Source organism: Nomia melanderi, chromosome 8 (genome assembly GCF_051020985.1).
Source record: "Nomia melanderi isolate GNS246 chromosome 8, iyNomMela1, whole genome shotgun sequence".
Lineage (NCBI taxonomy): Eukaryota > Metazoa > Arthropoda > Insecta > Hymenoptera > Halictidae > Nomia > Nomia melanderi.
In genome coordinates this window covers 9,082,712-9,100,659 of record NC_135006.1, presented here as the reverse complement: position 1 = coordinate 9,100,659, position 17,948 = coordinate 9,082,712, and the positions used below count along the sequence as shown (strand labels likewise).

The 17,948-nt window shown below is 34.6% G+C and overlaps 1 protein-coding gene and 1 long non-coding RNA gene across 17 annotated transcripts in view; one reads left to right on the top strand and one right to left on the bottom strand.

Annotated features, from left to right (window-relative positions):
• The window catches only part of dsx (transcription factor doublesex), a 173,194-nt gene that overhangs the window by 68,812 nt on the left and 86,434 nt on the right, over nt 1-17,948 (bottom strand). The gene's annotated exons all lie outside the window — the stretch shown is intronic.
• On the top strand, nt 604-17,320 carry LOC116433718 (uncharacterized). Of its 11 annotated transcripts, XR_012999190.1 has the most exons (5): nt 11,110-11,407; nt 11,508-11,735; nt 12,762-12,942; nt 13,044-13,435; nt 13,574-17,320. It is a non-coding gene; the product is annotated as an uncharacterized LOC116433718 (long non-coding RNA). The 11 variants fall into 11 exon arrangements; XR_004236342.2 differs by lacking the exon at nt 11,110-11,407 and having other exon boundaries at nt 11,413-11,735; nt 13,310-13,435; XR_004236341.2 differs by lacking the exon at nt 11,110-11,407 and having other exon boundaries at nt 11,413-11,735.

The following is a 17,948-nucleotide window of genomic DNA, read 5'->3' as shown; positions in this document are numbered from 1 at the left end:
CACGATCTACTGATCAATATTGTAAATTAATACATTAATGAGAGATCATGAAAACGATAATTTTAATGAAATTCAAGCAAACGATCAGTACAAAATTGATGGGATCCTATAAATTTCATATTATCTATAATCTACTCGAAGGTATTGATAAAGAGATAAAGATTCCATTTAATTTCAATTTCTTGAAACTTGCCAATGCAAAAACTATAATTCTAGTCTTTTTAGTAAAAGACTGTGTAAGAATACCAAAACCTTAATTAAAAAAGAAATAATGAAATAACAAGTTAGAACAACGTTAACAAAATTATAACGATGTTACAGAGTTTTTTATTCTTTTCCTCCGACAGAACCATCAAACGAAGGAAACTGAAATAATCATATTTCATTAACAAACGAATTAATAAACGTACTCTTAATAAAGATATAACGTGCAAATAATTCCATTTACTCCGATCGACCAAGAAAGGTTTATTGAAATGAAGATCAATTTGTTGCGGCCGGTTGCAATTCACGGGGCTCTCGCAACGGCGAAACGTCAGTTTTGGATGGGCGATTTATCTCGCTAACATAGATCCACGCAGCGATTGCATACCATCCATCTTCGTCCGTGAGCTGGACTCCTCATGCTCGTCCATGCGATCTTCATCGCGTTATCGCATGCAACTTACGTCGACGTTCGGATCAAGCCGGCTCGCTCCTCTTTATCTACGAATCAGATTATACGCCATGGATTCGTTCGCGCGAGCTTCGAGCCTCGACGTCTGGCTTACACTGCGAGTGTCGTCTGACGTGCATAGGTGCCTGAGAGGCTTCAGTCACTGTCCACAGTTATAACAAACCGGCAGCATGCAGTTGGAGTTTTAAAGACCATCAGTGGTATCAAAATCTTTAAAAAAAAGTATAATAAATTTGGTAACAGCATTTGTGATCGTATCGATACGAACCAAGCGTTTATTCGAATGAAAGTCATTTATCAAACATAGAAACTGGTTTTTAACACCCAGTCTCAGGTTAGTTCAACAACTCTCCACGTATATCTAATTACAATCGTAGTACTTTTTGCAGCACTTGTCTAGTCACAATCTCTATGATCGAATACCGTTCTTTTACAAGTGACAGTGACCCAGTGCACTGCTAAACTTAGTTGCTTTATAGAATATAATTATATCAACTTAACTCGAAAACATATTTTAAATGAAGTCATAATTATCAATGGTCGTTGAAACATGGATTTTCGTAACTTTAACCAATCTATTAATTATATTATAGTTGCAAATGTAAGAAACAGTTTTGATTTGATTACAATTTACAAAGATAAAACGATGCTCTGAGATCACTTTGAAGAAATTGTAACTTATTGTCAGTACTGTTTTCAAATTCTTTTCAATGTTGCTAAATAATTGATAAGTTGAAGGGAGTGTTACATTGGCTGTAAGTTGTATACTTTAAATAAAACTTGAAAGACTGTGACAGCGAGAACTAGTAATACTTTATCAATAAGGGCAGGGCATCGACACTTTCAAGATTTAAAAATGAGTTCAGTGTCGTTTGTGCTTATCTATTTATTCCTTCTAGATTTAAACGTTTCTACGAACGCGTTTAGAAATAATGTTCATCAATTTTGATAAAGAAACAGAACACTGAGAAATACGAGTCACGTGTTATGTTATAAGTCAAGGTCAACACTGTGGGGTTGACAATACTTTTTAATGTTAGTGGAGCAAAACTTATTTCATTAAATACCTCAGATACTATAATATTAATACAGGCAAAAATTGATATTATAATTGATGTAAATAGTTTCGAGAAATGTTTCTTTTTAATAATACATTAAAAATCATATTATATACCTGTATTTCTGATTTTCCTTTGTTAATTTTTTACATTTCCGTCTCTTATAGCAATATATTTACGATAAATAAACGACATCTAGACTTTCTACACTGAACAATCCACATCTCCTTTATTTCTCATAAAGAATAAGATATAAAGTGTAAAAGATCTTTCTTATAAGAATTTCTATTTGCCTGACAAAAAAATAAAAATCCAATTTGTCCACATGTGATACACGTTGTTTTGCAAATTTATTATTTGCAAATAATAAAATGATTCCAAAAATGAATTTTTCCGAGTTTCCTGAAATTTATTTGCATAACTGATAATTTTCCATTAAGAATTTTAGAGACCCTCTTTCAAAATACAATCTTCAGCTAATAAAAAGATATGTATCCATTTCCTTTTGGTATTGTAACTTTGTAATAATAATGTTTCAGGAAAATAAACAATGAAGACTTCGGCATGATCTGATGTTAATTTAGTCAGATTTCCGCGGTATGATAGTTCCTTGTCTCTGTATTTCTGTACTGTCTCAGTCCATACTCCTTTCTACCTTCGTATCTATTTGTGCAACCAGATTCCATCTGTTTCTCTTTGGGAAACGCATGCATGGTTTCTCATTCCCTTTTCACTTGACCCTGTTCATTTACCTCACGCAGTTAGTGTCTAAGCGAATTCAATCTGTTATTAGACTCAAGACAATCTGTCCGACAATAAGGATGAATCTACACTGATCAGGGGAATTAGAACGACTTCGAAGCTCGCTATGAAAAATTAAATCGATTACATCCTCACAAGGAAATTCACGTACAAAGTATTCGCGCATTAAGAAAATTCGACGAAAGTGATTCCGATCCGTGTAATGAGTAATTTTATTTTAATTAATTTCATCTGATATCCATAGGCTAATATTCCACATAAGTAAATATGTAAAGACGTATTTAAATGAAGATGAATAAATATTTTTCTTCGTTCGAAACCCCATTTTCAAGAAAGTTTAATTTGAAGATGTGTCGGGGATATTAACATTTGGCTAATTTTAATTTGGCTTATTTAATAATCCCAGAGCCTTCGGAAATATAATAAACTTCGATATGGCTATGACCGTTGAACTTTGCCTTTCGAATAACTGAACGGGCCTTCATCTTACTATAATTGACCATCTCAATTCGTTAAAAACCTATTTCGTCCCCTAATTTAATTCACATGAATGAAATGCTTGTGGTTTTTTACCAGCGATGAGCATTTAATGAACCACCGACTGCATTCTTTGCCAGATAGGTATTCTAGAAAGAAAGCACCAGGTGAGTTCCACAGACAGAACCGAGTATTTCAATTCTCACTTTTCTTACGGTTATCCATAACGAAATAGCACGATAATAATAATGATGAAATAATGAATTTATTGTATCTTCGGATATGAATGATGAAAATGTAATTTTTCTATCGCAGTTCATTTTAGAGATTCAACTAAGTAATTAAAACCTCGAGATATTCTTGCTTGCAAGTGAATATCAAGCTAGGAAATTACCATAAAAGGTGTACACACAAAGTAATACATTCTAATGACGCCTTCCAACGGGGAGTTGTGCGGTAGCACATTTATCATGTCTAGCGAACCACGCATCGTTAAACGCGCCTTATTATATAATAATACTCATGATACGAAACCAACGTATTAATAATACGGCGCTATTAACTGTAACAAAATGCCTCCTACATAAGAAACAATTCGATGACAGTAAAGTTCAAATAAATTTTATAACGAGTACGCTTAATTTCACAATTTGTAACAAATTTTCAAAATTTTGAAATTAAGAAAAATGAAAATAAACTGATGTATCAAATAAACAATCATACAACAATTTAAAAATATATAAAGTTTGCAACACAATCTTCCTGTCATCAGTATTTTAAATATTAAATATTAAATACTCAAAATATATTAATACTAGATGCATAAATTTCTAGTTTACATAATAACGTACGAAATAATAAAACAGAAGAAAAATTTTAAAGACAAGAACTTCCTCGTTTTGTTGGTCGACAGAAAAAAAGATTAATATCAAGGAACACGATTCGTGAATGCGATATTAACAAATTATTTAGCAGCCATTATTGCATTTATTAACGATATTAACAAATTATTTAGCAGCCATTATTGCATTTATTAACGATATTAACAAATTATTTAGCAGCCTGTTCTATCGAATAACAACAAAAACCATCGAGTCACACTTTCAACTCGTCGGAAGGTTTACCCGGTAATTGCTCCCGGTAATTGAAATTCGTGACTCCGGCGAACCTAGAATTCCTCGTGTGATTTCTCGCATAACTGGATGTCTCATTTTTCGTGGTAGCCGTCTAGCTGCGCGTCATTGACAGAATTAGATCCGACCCGAACTTTCTCGATGGACTGTACAAGATCGCGTTTGCCTATCCGGATTCTCCCGGTATCTTATGCAGTGCCCACTGACGAGTGGCACTTGCAACTTTTGCACACTGTTGCAAAAGCACCGCGCCATGTCTGCCGCGAGCCTGTGTGCGTACGACACGTGCGGGCGCGATAAAGGCCGCTCGGTAGATAGTAACACTGATGAAGATTGCGAACGGCCAGGAGCGTACTTCCTAGACTCCTAGACCCGCGTTCACTATTTGCGTTACATCTTTTTTTCGAATGACTTTTACATTTCCACTCTTTTCTTTGCGATACTCGTTTAGAGAATTATTTAATCCTTAGACTGCTAACTGGACGCGTCTTAGAACGTAATTAAAATTTTGACTTGGGAATTGTCCGCGAGCAATTTACAATGCCAATGAGCGTGGTTCATCTCAATTAAATATTGTGGATTAAATGTTGTGTATTTAAAACAAAACTTAACCTTGTACAATGAAACATGTTTCGTAGCTCATTTTCTTATGGAAATTAATTTTCATTATTGAATAATAAAAATCAATCAATAATAAACAATAAAAAAACAAATCAATAATTTGCAGTTTAGTTTCTATATAGGTGTAAATGATTTATTCGAATGACGGTGCAAATAATTTTTAATGAGTGTCTATTTGATGACACATGTAACCGCCATTACGAATACTTCGAACAATGAATAATTGATTATTCAAATACATTCTTATTTGTTTTGTTATATATTTAGTAGTATACGTATAACTATAAAACAATGAGTATGATTAATTTTTTATTCTATGAAAAGATTATCTTTCTCCGTCGTTAACCAAATTACTATAAATTCGATCTGAGATTCATCAGGGCCCGATCAATCTAGAGAACGGATGTGTAATAACCCAAACCCATACACTAGGTGATGAGAAACGAGTGAGAATATTATTTTTACGAATTAGTAAACAGTATATATATATATATATATACGAAATATTATTTTAAAAGAAAACTTTATTTGAAAGATAATACAAATATTAGTAGTTTGAGATTAAAATAGTTTTGTTCAGTTTCGCTCGTTCGACAGTGCAGCTGCGAAATAAGAATATAAACAATCTAAATGTTAAGCAATGCCATTCGTTATGCGACAATGCCATACAACCATAATTTAAACAAAAAACACATTTGGCTTTGTGAAATATTATTATATTTTACGATATAATATCGATTTATCATGATTATTTTATTGGTCTGAAATGTGTGCTATTGATTTCATATTATTCAACATAAAATGTTAATAGCAATTAAACTATAGATAATTAGAGAATATTGGTTATGAAAAAATATCATTCTACACTTGAATTCTTGTTTAAAATATAAATTACTCTTTAAAAATAAAACATCGTGGAATCGTAATTTGAATCGAAGCAAGATAAATTAATGCTAACTTTATACTAGGTGTTCGCGGTAGAAGCGATAGTTTTGAAATATTTGAAAAAATTGTCCTAGGAAAAAAGGTTTTAATATTTTTTCTGGCCACGCATAATTGTTTACCATCTAGTATAGTCATTCCTTCGTGACGTTATTTCGACATAGATCCATTTTCATTAAAATACTTTTATAAATGTATAAACTGAGATATTTTTCTTTGTACATTAGTTTACTCTGTCTCTTATATGCATTATACTAAAAAAAATTCACAACACGTCATCCATTTAGTATGTCCAAAATAAGAGTGCATGGTAAGATTCAGATATTCGTCACTGTTTCATGAAAGAATAAATATTGAAACTAAGAAGTTAGAATAAGGAACACGTTTGTACTACATAATAACATTAACAGCCATTGAGGCCATTATTGAGGTATTTAATCCCATTAATAATACATGATATTATAAAAAAGGCAAATTATTTCGATTACTCTTGGCCTTGTGTGACCTTAACGTCTATAGGATGCTGCATGATTGATGAATGCTCGATCTAGGTTCGAAAAACAATGCAAATATAACAAATTTCTGCAAGCTATTCTTCAACCTATAAAAAGCATTAAAAACCTTTCATCATTTGTCATTTTCTTCAAATATTTATCATTAATTTTGGAAAAAAAAGATTGGTTCATTTGATCGTGAACACTGTTCTCACATGCGAACCTATTGCATTCTTGTTTTTATATGCATGTATGTTAAACTTAGTTAAGAGCACGATTTGCAACTATGCAAAGTCATATTACGTATTCTTCACGTGTCAGCATGTTCTTTCTATGCAATGAAAGTCTAAACACATCATGACATTGTTCAGCGGTTACCAGTTGTTCTTGTTAATTAATTCCAAGAATCGAAATGACTGTGAATTAATACAATCGCAATCGCATATAATTGTGTAAATAAATTTGCATGAATATAAGAAATACATTTATGTTGTCAGTACTCAACTACAGATTTTGAAATGACGGAGGATTATGTGACCGAATTCTTCTAAAAAATGTAAAATAACGTAGAACTAGTTACCAGCATTATTCTAAAGAAAAAAAAAATTAAAAAACATTCTTATGTATATAGGTAATAAAATCCTATCGTGTAAAATTTGTTTTCAAATACCTTCTTATCATTTTTACGCTCCGATTTTAATTTACTATTACAATTTGTATTATATCATTAAATTTTTCAACTCAAGTTCTTCTATTGTTGTAAAAAGTATTCTTTGGACACATATGTAATCGAGTATCAACTCATCTGACTTTTCGAACTGTTAATTAAATACTTAGGTGTTTTATTTACATTATTCCCGACTTCCAAACAAAAAGGAGCTACCACAACGTGACTACAAATTGTGCGAAAGGAAACGAAAAATGTGAACATTCTTGTCCACGTGTTCGCACCAGTTGCACACGTTCCCCGCCTTATCCAGTAAACCCTTGACACTTGGACGATTACTTGTACGGCAGCGAGCACTCTAATTAGTTGCGACGCGATCGTATCGTGTGTCATTATTTCGTCGTTGCCGACCAGGGTTACAAATCGCTATTCCAGTGGACTCAACTAAACGTACGCAATGAACGAACTAATCATGTACATTAGGACAGCAAACGGTCGACGTTACATAAGCGCGTAATCTAAACTGCAACATTGAAATACAGTGAGCGAAAAAAGTTTCAGTAAGCACGCAGTTCCTTCGTGATAACGCGGTATAAAATCGCGGCATGTTAATGCAACTGTTTTAAAACTTACTGCGCGCAAAAGCATTGATAATTCTCTATTCAAAGGTTAAAAACAGAAACAAAGTGAAAATCTTGGACTCGATAAAATATTTAGAACAGTATAACGAGTGATCTGTTTTAAAGTGTGAACAGTTCATTCACTAATGTTGCATCACTATCTAAAGAGGATTTTTATGCCAAAACTATTCAATCATTGCAAAAACAAAAAAGTGTACTCATTGATGGCCAAAATAGGAAGAAAGAGTTGAGACATGTGAAAGTAAATTTACATGAATCAATGAGATTTTGGAAAATGCATACAATTTAATATTCTTTCTAAACAATAACCTAAACAATTTAACATTTATGTAATTTATAATACGTAGAGTTCAAATACGTTTTTCTATTAAAATATATTATGTATTATTGTGTAATGCGTATTGGTATTATATATTATTGTGAAATGTGTATTGGTATTATGTATTATTGTGTAATGTGTATTAGTATTGTGTATTATCGTGTAATGTACTTTACTCGTATCGTGCTTTACTCATTCACAATATTGTAAGAAACGTAGTCTGAAGATCATTGCGTACACAAGGAAATAATCTTGGAAAAATATTCAACAGGAAACAAAGATTTTGCGTCTTATGATTACAAGAAATGAACCTCTAAGTATCGATACATTAGATCAGACGTCCCACTAGAATCAGTTTGATATCTTCATCTGTACAGTACAGTTTAAAACGTTGCTCTCTTATGCAACAACGAATGACCTGTAATTCTTCGAAAACAAAAGGAAATAACTGTTGAAGAACTCGTTTTCACTATTTACACGTATTATACAATATTTTACATATTTCTGATACGTGAAATCAAACTGAATACGAAATATGAATACTATTTACTCTAGAAGGACATAAAAAAACTTTTACAAAATTAACACTCTAATGTACGTTTTCTAGCTCTTGTCGATAATTATATACAAAGTGTTCACGTTGTTCTCGTACACGACTCCTGTTCGGGAAAACAGAGGAGGAAAATGCTTCATAGTTTTGCACAAATAATACTATGAATCGTATCAGTCTTCAATACTGACAACAGTTTCTGATTAACGTAAACGACGTTACGGAGATAGGAAGATATATTCCAAATAATGTCATCGTTATAAATAAACCGTTCAAATATTTCCTGCAAACAATATATCCGTAGCTTTACCAAATAATACTGCACGATTCACAGGTTCAACCATAAAAAGTTTTTCTTTTCCGTAGTGTCCACCGTATATTTATTCGTCCGAAAATAATTATCAGCTCAGAAACGTGCTCATAACAAGTCAAACTACACTGCAATGCGGATTATACACAAGAAACTGTCTTAACGTCAAACGCACACTAACAGACAACCATGAAAACAGTGTAAAAATATCAAGCATGCTACAATATTTGAAACAAACCATGCTTTACAATGATTTATAAATCATCTTCCCTCCGTTGCCGTTAACAACCCAAAAGACTGATAAATAAAAAAAGAAAAAACCTACAAATCCTTCCAATATAACATTTCGAACAGACGCCTAATATAAGTAGAACCTAAAAAGAACAAAATTTAATTCACTCCTAAATTTCCATTAATTCTAACATCATCACCGTTTACGGTGTTCCGCGTTAAGTACCATAATTCCCACGAGATAACCGGTGTCGGTCGTATTTTCCGCGAATTCGAAGCCGGAAAAGGAAAGGAAATGAGGAGAAAACGCGACGGACGGGACCGTCCTAATGATTCTTAATGCCTTGTACATACATTTATAACGACGGTATCAGTATTGTAGTCACGCAACACCAGTTACTTTGTGCGTTGCAAACAGACACGCGAATGTGTCGCGGTAATTTATACGATGCGTTCGGTATGTCACTTAACGGAAGTCGAACGCTGTAAGGGAATCAAAGAAAAACAAATTTAAAGAGAAAGGGAAAAGAAAAATAGAAAGAGAGAGAGAGAGAGAGAGAGAGAGAAAAGAAGAATCGATAGTACAGATGCGAGCGGGAAATCCGTCGAAGAGGTTCGAGCGATAGATTTCAAAATGTGCGACGCGGATCGTGGAAAATACATGACAGATCGATTCGTCGAGCCGCGCCACGTCGTCCGTGGCCGTCCACGTGTCCGCTGATAGAGAAACGTGTATTCGCCGGCATCACCGCTTCCAACACACAAACAAAAAGTAGTTTGACATTGTGTTACGTAAGTTATTTTTAAACGATAGAAGATACGTCAGTTTAACTTGCGGCAATGAATCGCGGAAAACTATGTGCGCGGCCGCCACGAGCTGCGGCCCGTTTGCACGTAATCTCCTCCCTACCTCTCTCTCTCTCTCTGTCTTTCTCTCTCTTGCTTGCTCTTTCTCCGTAGTCCGAACACCGGATTCGCATTGTACAAAGAAACTTTAATGAACGATTAATTAACGACGTCTCAGGAACGAGTAGGCCGGCGTTAGATTTATTAGCCTGCTGAATTTATCGAAGCATGGCAGGTTGGCGTGCGTGTGCCGGCACTCCGGACGAAATTGCGATTTTCGCTTCGTCTTCATAGGCGCGGGCTGCTTGTGAAATATGCTTTTCAACGTCGGATTTATGGAACTCGTCAATTGGACGGATCTCGAGTTTCATCCGTGAAGCTACAGAAATCATGAATTGTGCTTTTTTTAACGATATACGTTGAGTTTGATTGATGTAACTCATTTTCCTATTGATCATCTAATTTCAAGCATCCGCGTGGCGTGCAGTGGTTGTATAGATTTTTTTTTTATAAGACCGCGGAATCGAAGATATTCGGTCGTTAATGTTAAGAAAACGGAATGGTAGTGATTTTGTAAATATTATTTTTTAGTTATCTGTGTTGACTTTGATTGTTGCAATGATATAAATATTATGAATGTATTAAAGTAACGAGATAATTAATTACTGAGTGTAGAACGCTGATCAAGTTTTATTCACGAAACTTTAAGTGATAATGTTTGGATCGCTGTGAAATTTATTGAGGTATAATACGAATCTAAATTATAATCAATAATTATTTTTCGACCTTGTTATTTTAATTCTTTTTTACGTAGAAAGGGGAAAATATTCGACTTAAACAGAGAAAGATGTAAATAATTTAAAAAAATAATGTGACTGCAAAATCCATGTGCCTACATTATTATGTGTATCAAGAATCTGTGATTGTGAATATATGCAGAACCTTACATTACTTATTTTTTTCTTGTAACATTTTCCTCTAGCATTAGCAGGAAAAAGATGTGGCTTGTTACGGTTGCGTAAATCACACTGTACATCTGTGTAGGTATCATCAAGAATGATAGTTGTCTTGAGTATTTGAAAGTTTTCTGTAATTCTAGTCGTTAATTTGTACCAATTTTTTCAACGTACAAAATCTACAAAGTCTTACACTGAGTCGTTACAATCAGAATTTGATCGATCGAATTATCTGTTGCTGGGATAAATATTGGTCGGCAGAGCTGACAGATGTTTAAAGGAGTCGTCAATAGTGAATCTCTTATCACGTTACAATTCATATTACGGATTGTACCTAAAGTTCTCCAAGTAGCTTATAGAAAATAGTATCCTGCGATTATGAATAATAAAATGAAAGGAAAGAAGATCTATTGTTAGAATATTGATTTCTTTTCATATTTATACCTTTCGTTTGCAATACTTAATACCTAATTGTAATATTCATTAAAATCAATTCGACATTCGAATGAGGAAATAGTCTTCCTACTAATAACATAGTTATTATAAACTATGTCACTTTATTATTACGCCCGTTTCCTACTGACTTTCAGATCTTATCTACGGCATAGACCTGTATGATAAACAAAACTGCAAATGAAATTTACACATCGTAAATTTCCCGGAAGGTACAGTCTTGCCTTTCTATAAATGCGACATTCTAGTCTTTGAATGCGTTTAGAACCAGGTAATGTCACTGGTTCGCGGTTAGTTCAAAACTATAAATCACGTCAGCAGCAAGAGCGAGAGAGTACAAATACAATTGAAACGTTAACCCTCATTTTCAGTTCGCACAATAGCTACATTTATACGGTCCTTACGAAACAGTGGCGGAATTGGTGGATTAGAGAAACGTATTAATGTACTTACATATGTTGAAATATACAGGGTGAATCATAAGAAGTAGAACATTCGAACATCTCTCTGACAAGATTGAAGACTTCCTCTTTAACGTTATTTGCAAGGTTTTTTCAAGGTCGCCGATTTTAGTTCTAAGTAATAGTAATAGTGCCACGGTAAGTTTAACAACTTTATACGCTATAACTTTGAAAGAACCTTGGATTAAGAAATCTGGGTCTTCTATTTTTATCGCCATTATTTAACCAGTAAAATGATATAACTTTGAATTATTTTATAGACATACATATTTATACAGCAAATTATTCACACTTCTCGTATCAAATGGAACGACGCGTTAGGCATACTGTCTTTTTAAATCTATTGCAGCGTGCATTACGTATAGGGTGTTTCAAAAGTTCATGCCACGACCACCACAGTGTAATGCTACACCTTTCTTTCGGTGGAAAAATATACGAGCAAATGTCCGCAAGATTCATTCTAACCTTGAAGAAAATGTTAAAATTTGTTATTGTTGCAACATATTCCATTGATTGAGCAAGTAAATAATCCGAAATAAACCATCGGACAAAAATGAATAGTTTGTTTGCAAATCGCTGTCGATTTTCTCATAGGAAATGGATATCCAGTGTTCGTTTCCTATTCAAATTTTTCTTACTCGAACGCCTGCATGACAAATAGTCCAATAGAAAGGAAAATTTAGAAATTTCATGTACCTGATGCATTAGATACTAAATTATTGAAACATGAATACATTCAATTAACGGCAACAATTTGTTGGTGTTAAGTATGTAAATGATTTTGCTCTTCAGTTACTTCACTTTTATACAATTACTGTTTGTACCTTCTCATGCAACAAAAAATGAATTTCTCACGTAAGCAGCGCATTCTATGATACGTTACTCGCACTATTGTCGATCCTTTTGTGATAACGTTAATAAATTACCTATCAAAATTCATGTTGTTCATATAATAAAAAAAATGATGAATTATTTACGTAGATTGACAAGGGGAATAGACGAAGTAAATTTTGTAACAATTCTTCGAAGCTACATGTCCCTCATTAATGCGAGTATTCATAAAAATTCATGGAATCAAGAAAAGAATGCAGTCTCATGCGTTTGAATACCGTTTAAATGCTTTAAAGAGTAATTATTGTAATTTTTGTTGAATACATTTTCAAGATTTGCATTCAACCTGCGTGGGAAATAATCATACAACAGGGTATACATAACTTAATATTGAGACGCGTCATTGTTCCGTTTTAATGTAATATACATTTTGGCGAACCGACTCATTATCAGATAAGCCTTCGACAGCAAAGGCGGGAACTCCATCTCAAACATAAGAAAATACGCTGTATCGGTATGTTTTCATTTCGATTTGAAAAAAATATTCTCATTAATTTCCATGTAATGTTTTCTGAAAAAGATTACCGGTGAATGAAACTCGAATTTGTTTTTTAGGTTATCACGAATTTGTATTCGCATTAAGAAAGGAAATCATTTTAATGTAATTACTTTCGAAACACTCTACTTAGAACCAGCTACTATCTAGAATCGTATTCAAAAAAGGAAAATAAAGAAATGATTAGTAAATTATCACATTATATGGAAGGAGAACAGTAATCTTGCATCTATCAGTGGTTTAAGAAAGCTAAAATTTAATGGAAACGTCATGCATCACGGCTAACCGTATAAATTATGCATAAATTCAAACGTTAACTGTAAAGGTTGTTGAAAGGCGAAAAACCTCGGAAACAAGAAGAGAAAACCCGATTTCAACGCCGTCACGTACAGCGTATTTCCCGGTCGTCTGCTAGGTCGTTTCAAGGGCGGCACAATCAAATTCCCCATCGGTAATTGTTCCCTTTACATACGAATTTACATGTAAACATACGCTACGGTAATGGATACCCGTTTTATGGATTCAATCTGCCGTTCAATCTAAGTGTGCAAATCGATTTAATGTTTTTTTCGTTAAATTGTGTTTCTAGGAGAACCCGAGGAGATTTACTGCTGGCTTTGGATCGAGAGAAGCCTACTTATTGTTTCATCTGGAATCTATCTTCTACTGCGATTTAATATGTATTGCTAATTATTGCATTGTCCGCGTGTATATTTGATCGAGATCTCAATGAACCGTGTGCAATTTACAACGTAAAATGATTCGAGATCCCCCTGATTTCCACGGATTAAGAAGTGTTCGTGTTCCGTGATACTTATTCAAATTTGTGCAGATGCTCGTTACAGACATCTCCATTAACGGAAGTAAATGAACTTCATTAGCATGTAATTTTTGATAAGAGAATGTTTACTTTCTCCGGTAGGTGGATTATAAATAAACTTTATACACCACCATAATTAAGGTGTATTAACGTGTAAACGAAAGCTAATGAAGATGACAATTTTAATGTCAATTGATGCCGATGTGAATGTACGTGTGCACTTCTCTTAATTGGACGGTATAGCGCGACAAGATCATAGAAATATTTTGTACGCGCCTGTCCACATTCTACTGCGCGCATCAACGTAATTGTATAACAGAGAGACACACATCGCTAATTTAAGGAATTGAACTAATTCAATTTTTACATCATAACTTCTATCTTTGAATTCGACAACCAATATAGTTTTTTTGTTTTACATACAAATCCCAGTTTCATTTGAATAATTCCATTCACCTGTTCGAACGATTTGTTTATTAGCCGAAAGCAATCATAACTAAGTTTCATAAACATTAACATGTTGCGTTACGTGATAAACGAAGTATACGAAACATATCAAATTATTGCTATTGAAATAATATTAGAATATTAGTTCAACTACCATCCGCGAACATATCTACGAAATAAAATACAAAAATTAATATAAACTATGAAACCTTTCCTCAATTCAGAGAGAAAACATTGGAAACTATACAGAGTTTCTCGTTAAGTTCAGTTTAACTTTTTTAAATGCAATGTGATGCGTTTATGATAAATATATCGGCGTATTCAGAAATCAGTAAGTACCATCAATTCACTGAATAAGGTGTCTCAGACGCTATACACCGAAATTGAATTAGACATTTTGAAAAACACGATAGTATCGAAGACACGTAAACATATCAAATATATACCTGTACACATACCAAACACGACCAGTATATCCACCTTACTCCTATCTCATCATCAGATAGAACGTTTTATGCCCAATATCTCTTTGCAAACGCGTGAATACGGGCGAAATAATTAAAGACTTTTTTTCTTCTGAGCAAGGTTCAATTAAAATCTCCACGCAACATTTTATCCGGCTCCCGCCCCTGGCTCGAGTGATCCGCCGGCAGGCGACTTTTCTACGTACTATCAGTCACTGCGTTCCTCGCCGGTATACCCAACCGCTCAATTACTTATAACACGAACGGAATGAGGATTAATTAAAGAAAGAAAACAAGTTTGCTGCGGCGGTCGCTGAATAAAAAGTAGCGCAATTAAGGTACGCGGCGGAGGCAACGGAGGGATCCCAATAAGTCATAAACGGACACCTGTCGCGGGGCGAAACAGGTTTCCGTTGTTGCCCGCGCCAATGTGGAATTTGAACTGATTTCCATTCGACCATGCAACGCGTGTCGACTAAAAATCTGTTTTCCTGGTGGATTCACGTTTGGCGAACAAAACAAAAAGAGAGAGTAAGTAGAGAAAGAAAAAGAAGAAGGAGAGGGAGGAGAAGAAGAAGAAGTACAAGAAGACGGAGAAGAAGCAGAAGACCGGAGAAGAAGAAGAAGAAGAAGAAGAAGAAGAAGAAGAAGAAGAAGAAGAAGAAGAAGAAGAAGAAGAAGAAGAAGAGGATGAAGAAGAAGAAGAAGAAGACTAAAGAAGAAGAAGAAGACCAGAGATGAAGAAGAAGAAACGCGCTGGGCGGAACAGGTGAACGGGCTCACACCGATCGACTTCACATGATTTCGCCGAACGCGGCGACGCAAGGTTATCACGCGGAACACAGCTTTAATTATACGATACATTTACTTTGTGCCCGAGAATTCGAAGTCGCTCGCCGGTTCGGCCACAGAAACCGCTCCCGAAGCTTTATCTGGGGATATGATCAGGACAGTAAACGTTCCCGCGGCTAAGCCTCATCGTCGTTACGTTGACAGTATAATTGGTATCCCTGGGCAGGTGCAAGTCTTACCTTTTACACGTAAAATGCTCCTTGGAGGGCAACAACCGATTATTAAGCTAATTCACAGTTTTGCCGTTCCTATCGGGTCCCATGAATGAAACGTGAGAATCCCGGCCCGATTTTCAAATTCCGCGCGCAAACTCTTCTGTCGTTACTCCTCCCTCCTTTTTTTAATCCCCACCAAACTCCCCCCATCTTACAATAATTTTCTTTTTCCTCGATTTGACAAGAATTCTTCCCCCGCTTAGTAATGGCCATTTACGCGTATACCTTCTTTCTCTTCCCCCCTCCCCCACTCTCCCGCAATCTCTCTCTTTGCCTCTTTCCCTTTCTCTGTTCTTCCCGTTCGTTTTTGCCATAACGTCCCAGTCACGTTTTATAGTCCATCGTAATTATAGGTTTGCAACAGTAAGTTATGCGTAAAATTTTCTGAACGGGCGAGCGACCGAGAGCAGCAGCTGTAAAAAGGGTAACATTTACCAGCAAGTGGAATCCAGATATGGCGGTGCTCGTTCTTCGGGTAATGAGCTCACGGTCATTACCATACATCGCGAGGCGTACACACCGATGATCGACGGAACGATGATAAAGCCCAGATACCGACGAAATGCAACTTCGTTAACGCTTTTCAATCATATACAATTCCCCCACCGTAGCCACCCCGTCCGTTACGTTAATTATCAAGCACATAACTACCGTCTGTCTAAGCTTTACAGCGAGTGCCTGCCACTAGTTGTTTAATTACGCGTTTTTTCAAGCATTTAAAGACACTGATGTACACGGACCTTGTAAAAATTACAGAACGCAAGGCAACGGTGGCTCGTTAAGGAAAAGATTTAAAGCTGTTGGGATAGATAGTACTCGTTAAAGAAGGAATCGTTTCACAACAGTGTGTTAGATGGTCATTATATAGTTATACATGGTATCGTATATTTTGTGTCTATGTAAATATCGCCGAATAAAATTACGATACGTCCGGATTAACATACGATTCGCGTTAACAGTTATTCGAGTATATCCCTTGGATAATTTCCAATTAAATGAAATTGCATTATAGATGTAAATGTAAACAAAAGTATGTCCACTCGGATTTTTTGCGATTGTACGACTGTGAACGGTGGGTAGGATAAGCTTTCAGCATAATCAAGTTAAACTTACACGCGATACTATAAATTGTATCATAAAAAATAAAAGTCTACGAGAAAATTTTTCACTGTTTCATAGCAAGGAAGATCGAAATTATTATTTCTGCGTGCAAGAGTCAATGAATCCTATATTAAACATTCTTTATTACGCTGGTAACACTTATCTGTTCTTCTTACTATATAAATAAACTATTTTCCTCGTATACAGCGAACACCAATACCTTTGCAATTATATAATGTATTAATAATTTTATAACCGATATTCTGACTGTATTTGCAGTTTACAATTAAGTGGTTGATGATCAAAGATAAAAGAAACAAATTAATATTTAAGGAAAACGGAGACAAATATGAAATTCCAATGATAGGAACTAAAAAATACACGACGAATATAAAATATGTGATATAGTCAATAATTTAATGGAATCTGGCAGATGAAATTTCAGCAAAAAATAATAATTATTATTAATATATCAGGCCGAAAACGTAAAAGGAAATTTAAATATTGACAATATATGTATATGAAAGAATAAAAATAAAAATAGATTTGACAATTGTATCGTAAAAAAATTCATAAAGAGACCACTATCATTTGGGGAAGGTGATACATGGTATAAAGTTTATCATCCAACACGATGAGGATCCCAAAGACGCTTGAGAAGTTACGTCTTTACATTTATGAAAAACTTCATTGCCATAGTGAACTATAATCTGCGTTGTAAAATTATGCTTTTTTTCTCGTGTCGCTCTAAACTTTCTTTCGTCCACCACTGTAATATTGTAATATAATTTTTCTTCTTTTTAACAGAAGATAATACTGTTTTAATGTGTTAATTTTTCAACGTATGGATGTTATGACAGCCGCAAAAAGATATGTCGAACAAAAAGCGAAGGGTGCGTTTATGCTGTGGTAGTTCAGCGCCGACAAAAGGAGTTCCACCTACCAAAGGGGAACTCCGCCTAGCTATTTTCATTGCAGTATATACTCATTTAAGGAGAAAATCGTTAGGGCACTTATATAGGTATACTTATGAAACAAGAATTTTGGTCGGAAACGTATTACTAA